Below are 5963 nucleotides of genomic sequence, written 5' to 3'. Positions count from 1 at the left end.
CTTGTGAACATAGCATAATGTATTTACTTGCCAAATCACTAAATTGTACATCTGAAACTTATGTAAGATTGTTTATTAATTATACTCAAAATACATAAATAAACATATAAATAAGTACAATAAAATAAAAAATAAAAAGACCACACACACAAGTGGGAAAACAGGGAATTTTAGGGGAAAAAAAAAGAAACAAATAAAAATCACCTGTAATTATCGAGAGACAATTACTGCTGTTGATTGATTACCTTTGGCTATTTTTCCATATTTCTTTATGTGTATATATTTATCCAGGTATCTATCTAACTTCATTTTCTTTTGATTTTGGGGGATGATCTTATATGTATAGTTTTGTATTTTGTTTTTACACTAAAATTTTTTCTTATTAAACTTTATTTTAATAGGTCTCAAAATTCTGTGACAGATTTTTGATCAAATTGTTTCCATTAAAAAGTACTGATTTTAAAAACTAGTAACTTGAAACTGCCACAGAAAAAAACCCCAAATGATACATAAAACATCCTCTTTTCCCTCCGAAGGTTTTACATTGCATTTTTATCATTAACCAGATTTTACCATTAAACTTAATTGGCCAATTGAGACGAGCAGTTCTAGACCTTCCACCACTGATTAAGACTGGGGTAGCAGTTATTAGAGATAATATTCATTTAGCCTACTGAGTTTTATGGGAAGACGTGATGACCTTACCAGCTCCAGCAACCTTCCTGTCCACTGATTTGATGACCCCCACAGCAACGGTCCATTTGAAATAACAAACGGCCAAATGAGCCAGAGGAGGATAGTCAGAGAAGCTCTCAACACATAAACTTTCCAAGAAGCGTATCAACCACAGCACCACCAGATTTCAAAAATTTGAGGCTGTCTTCCAGCTTCTTAGCAGAACGGTGATCCATCTTCTCCTTCAGCTCAGCAAACTTTGCAAGCATGGGAGCTTTGTGACAATCCAGCACAGGTGCATGGCCGGCACTGATTGGGTGTGGGTGGTTCAGGGTAATCACCTGAGCAGTGACGCCAGCTACTTTCATTGGTGGGTTATTTTTGTTATCATCCTCCAACTGCAATGATGAGCGTCTTGGACGCGCACATTGTTGACACTGAAGTCCACACTGTCCTGAGGAAGAGCTTCAACTTCACGGTGCATTTCAACAGACTTTTCCTCAGTTGTAACATTGACGATAACAAAAACGACCACAATGCCATGTTTGAGAATACAGTCTCACAGAGACAGTACCACCGCCACCAATTCTGTAGACATCCGAGAAGAACAAACCCAAGGCTTCCCAGTTGGATGAATTGGTGGCAGAGCTTCAAGCAGCGTTATCCCACTGGCATTGCTATCTTTACTGGTGACTTTCCATCCCCTGAACCAAAGCATGTTTGTACTTGGCTCCAGCATGATGTCACCATACCAACCAGAAATTGGCACAAAGGCCACTGTGTCTGGGTTGCAGCCAGTTTTCTTAATGTGGGTGCTGATTTCCTTCATGATTTCCTTGATATCTCTGTGACTGAAGAGTGGCCCAGTGGAATCCTGCTTATAGGCTTGACCATTTTTGGATATACCTGCTTCAAATTCACCAACACCAGCAACAACAATCAGGGCAGAAAATTTTAGGCACAGCCTGAGTTGTACCTGTATCTTGGCACATCAGTGATAGAAACATAATACTTTCTTTTTTTAAAATAATTTTTTATTATGTCATGTTGGTTTCTGGTCTCAAATTTCCGCGTGGAGTTATCAGTGGTGATCCCCGGCTCACATTCAGCTTTCAGCTTATCCAGGACCCAGGCATAGTTGAAGGAGCCCTCTCCCATGTCAGCAGCCTCCTTCTCAAATTTTTCAATGGTTCTTTTTTCAGTCTTCCCACATTTGTAGATCAGATGGCCATTGTGGTAGACTTGCCTGGTTCTACATGTCTAATGATGTTGGTGTTAATATGAGTCTTTTCTTTCCCTATTTTGGTTTAGATTCAGCAGTTTTCATGACACCTGTGTTCTGGCAGCAAACTCATTGCAAAAAATGCTACACTAAAATTATATGTGGAGGATTTATTTCCCTCTGTTAATTAAGTTAAAAATGGCTGATTCTAGTAGGAGTATTTAATCATATTCTTAGTGTTGGCAATTTTATTTAGGGAATTTATAATTATATAATTATAATTTATAATTCATAATTACTTCCTCTGTCATCAATTCCATGATGAATGTCTTTGATGCATCTTTTGAATAATCTTTGACTGCATTTTTTCTTATTTCCTTATTTTAGTATCTATGTCAAGCTCATTGGAATTCACATTCTTGAAAGTGGGATGCAATGTATACTACAAGACCACAGAATGCTTTGAAAACCCTTTCATGGAAATCAAGGTAACTAATCTGGTGCCTCTGAAGGAACAGAATCTGACATAATGTTCTTCTACCTCTAAGATTACATGATTCTATGATTGGCTACTCTTAGAAATTCTTTGTTAAAGGATTATAACATTTTATATAGGTATATATATTATATATATAAACATACTTCAAGTGGACAGTATAACTTAGACTAGGATCCTATAGAAATTAATTAAAATTAAAATGTCATTAGAAATTGGATAAATTATTAAGCTTAATACTCTAATTGCTATGTTCAGTATCATTCACTCAGGAAGAACTAAGTAATATCCAGAACACCATTTGGGGGCAGTAAGTAGAACTTGAATATGAGTTGGTGTGATTCAGATTCTATAAAGAGTTGAGCAAGGCCTAGGTTACGAAGTAACAAAGTTAATAACGCATTTCACATCAAACTCTAAAAGGCAAGCATTGGAAATATGAAGTGATTCTGCCAATATAGGTCATGTGGTTTTAGTCTTAACTGCTATTGTGGTGAGATTAATTTCAATCCTATTATTGATCTGGGATATAGAGAATTTGGATAGGGTCCAGAGGAAATGAGAATAAAAATGAAAATGATTAGAGGGTTGATTGGGAAACACTGAACCCATTGGGATTACTGAGTTTAGGGCGGGCTAAGGAGAGACTTAATGACAGTTTCTGACTGTAGAGGTGACACTATGGTATGATTAACTATATGTAACTAATTTCAACTTCTACCAAGGAAAAGGCACATTTACAGGAGTATGGATTTGCTTTGATCATTGAGAAGATGTAATAAGCTAGTGGACAGCTGCAATTTGTTATCAACTCTAGAATGCACTGTAGCCAGGAGAAAGAAGGCTCATATTTTATAAGGAGAGGTTCTATGGGATGGATGAAACTGCAGAACAGAGCAGTGTGCAGACAGAAAGTGGTATCACTTCTTACCACTTTAGTTGGTGCCTCTTTACAAATGGCTAGGGGGCTACTGATTATGGGCCATTGTCCTCTTTGCTATTCTATGCTTATTGTACATTAGCAGGATTTGATTGGCATCAGTTCCCTTTATGTAAATGGCATCTGTGAACTGCAACATGACACTTTTCGCTCATGTAATGTAAATGCAAAGTATGTACGTATGTCTGTAAGACACATTGATTTAGAAGGAAGGTCTAACTTCCTCCACTATAACAAATTACTCCTTTGGAGTACTTTAAGCACTTTTGGAAACTTATTTTGGTCATTGGATCAATAAATGATTATTTGGAAAATGAATGCCTTAAATTATACTATATAATAAGTTCAAGTTGGTGGGTTACACAGATCTGAAACTTGGGGTAGTAGTATTGTGCATTCCTCATGAGGAATCTAGAATGAGTATTATATGGTTAAAGAATGGTGTTGACGAAGCAGATTTTCTTAGTAGTCAGGGGTCCATTTCATCTGGTATTTAGCTCAAGGCAGGGACAGGCCCTCATGTGATCCCTTAGCTTTCCTTATTGCTCTGATTCCAACCATAACCCTTCCACTCAGACCCTGTTCTTGGATTCTGCTTCTGTTTCTCTGCTCCTTTGAATTTTCATTCAATTTGGCTACTAAATTCTTCTCTTGAAACAGCATAGTATAATGGTAAGGCTTTGTATTTTTGAGTCCCTCGACATGGGTTTGAAAGCAGCGCCATCTCCTTCCGAATTTGGAACTTTCACCAAGTTTCTTAACCTCTCTGAGATGCAGTTCCCTCACCTGTGATATTAACATAAAAATATCTATAATGCGGGAGTACTGAGAGGATTACATGCAGTAACATTTATAACAGGTTTACCCCATGTGGCACACATTAAAGTGAAAAATTTCTAGGAAAAAATAGCTGTTATTTTCTATTTGATCACTTTCTTCAACTTTGAGACACTACTGATCATTCAATAAACATTTATTGAGCATTTATTATGTTATAGCTTTGTGCACAATAGTGTACAGTAGTTTGTGCTGGATAGAGTTAATAATAATGAAAATGATACAAAATAGTTCTCCTATATTATGGAGTTTACAGTAGATTATGATTCACCACTGATTTAATAACAGCTTTGCAAGGAAAAAGCTACATTAAACTATGTGTTAATTTTATGGTACAACATGATTTCAGTGATAAATAAAAGGGGAAAAATGTATAAAAATTTTGCATGATTATTGTCCCACTCCAAATGTAAAACTGAACAATTTCTGAATACTGGTCGTCATCTTGAATTTTTCTTCAGTTGTATTTGTTCTATTCTCCAGCCAACCTATTTCTCCCCTGTTGTTCTCATAGGCTCCACCCAGTCCTGTGGTTGTTGGTCAGGGGTACATTCAGGCTCTGCTCCTGTCTTTGTCACCCATAGTTTTGCTAATGCTGTGGGCTATGCCTGAAAATTCCAGTCGTGGTGACGTGTCACATTTAAGGCACAGTCAAGGGACAGAAAGTAATTTCATACAGTTCCAGCGGTCACTTCTTGCTTCCTCTCCTGCAGAACTTGAAAGAATATCCAATCCTTCATCACCATACGCCATTCCTTTCTTTCTTCTATGTTTTTCAAACTGCTCAAACTCTCCAAAACCTTTTTATCACTCACATTCTTAACATTCTTTCCTTTTTTTTTAATGTTATGTTAGTCACCATACAGTATATCCTTAGTTTTTGATGTCGTGTTCCATGATTCATTGTTTGAGTATAACACCCAGTGCACCATGCAATACGTGCTCTCCTTAATACCCATCACTGGGCTAACCCATCCCTCCGCCCCCCTCCCCTCTGAAACCCTTAGTTTGTTTCCTGGAGTCCATAGTCTCTTGTGGTTCATGCCCCCTTCTGTTTACTCCCCCCTTTCTTCTTCCCTTCCTTCTCCTACCGATCTCCCTGCTATTCTTTATGTTCCACAAATGAGTGAAACCATATGATAATTGTCTTTCTCTGCTTGACTTATTTCACTTAGCATAATCTCCTCCAGTCCCATTCATGTTCCTGCAAATGTTGGGTAATTGTTCTTTCTGATGGCTGAGTAATATTCCATTGTATATATGGACCACATCTTAACATTTCTTCTTAATATTCTTTCACCCCTATGATTAAAATCAGAGAAGGAAATGCCAAGTAGGCAATGTCAGGATTTTTCCTAATTGGAGGCAAGAGGAAGGTGAGGCTATGAATCTTCATTCATAATTAATAGTTTTGTTTCTATTATGCAGTTACAACTTCTTGTTACTCTCACCTAAGGACTGAGCACAATGAAGCACATCAGGCTAAGTGGTGAAGATGGGATCAGTTCAAAGTGTGGAGAACTGACAGATTTGGTTCCTGCAAATGCCTAAATTCTCTTGGGGACATTTCTGTAACCTTGGCAATTGGGTGTCCTTCACTCTTTCCCATGTAGACTTTAGGGACAATCCTGGGCTTGGGTAGGAGCAACATATAAACCCTATAGAAGCTGCTCATTGGTTCAATATGAACTTAGTTTCACTGTTGATTCCCCTGATATTTGAGCCCCATTTCTCTGGTAACACTATGTTTGTCTCATGTTCCAGGTATCACTGGTTCTTTTTTTTTTTTTTTT

General features: G+C 37.4%; 1 pseudogene; it reads right to left on the bottom strand.

Moving 5' to 3' along the window:
- Window positions 1-670: 670 nt before the first annotated feature.
- LOC121100189 lies at window positions 671-4923 on the bottom strand (annotated as a pseudogene).
- Between the last annotated feature and the right edge of the window lie 1040 nt (window positions 4924-5963).

The sequence above is a fragment of the Ursus maritimus genome, unplaced genomic scaffold (assembly GCF_017311325.1).
Source record: "Ursus maritimus isolate PB19 unplaced genomic scaffold, ASM1731132v1 scaffold_35, whole genome shotgun sequence".
Taxonomy (NCBI): domain Eukaryota; kingdom Metazoa; phylum Chordata; class Mammalia; order Carnivora; family Ursidae; genus Ursus; species Ursus maritimus.
The sequence above is the reverse complement of the archived record's forward strand: the minus strand, read 5'-3'. Positions and strand labels throughout refer to the sequence as shown.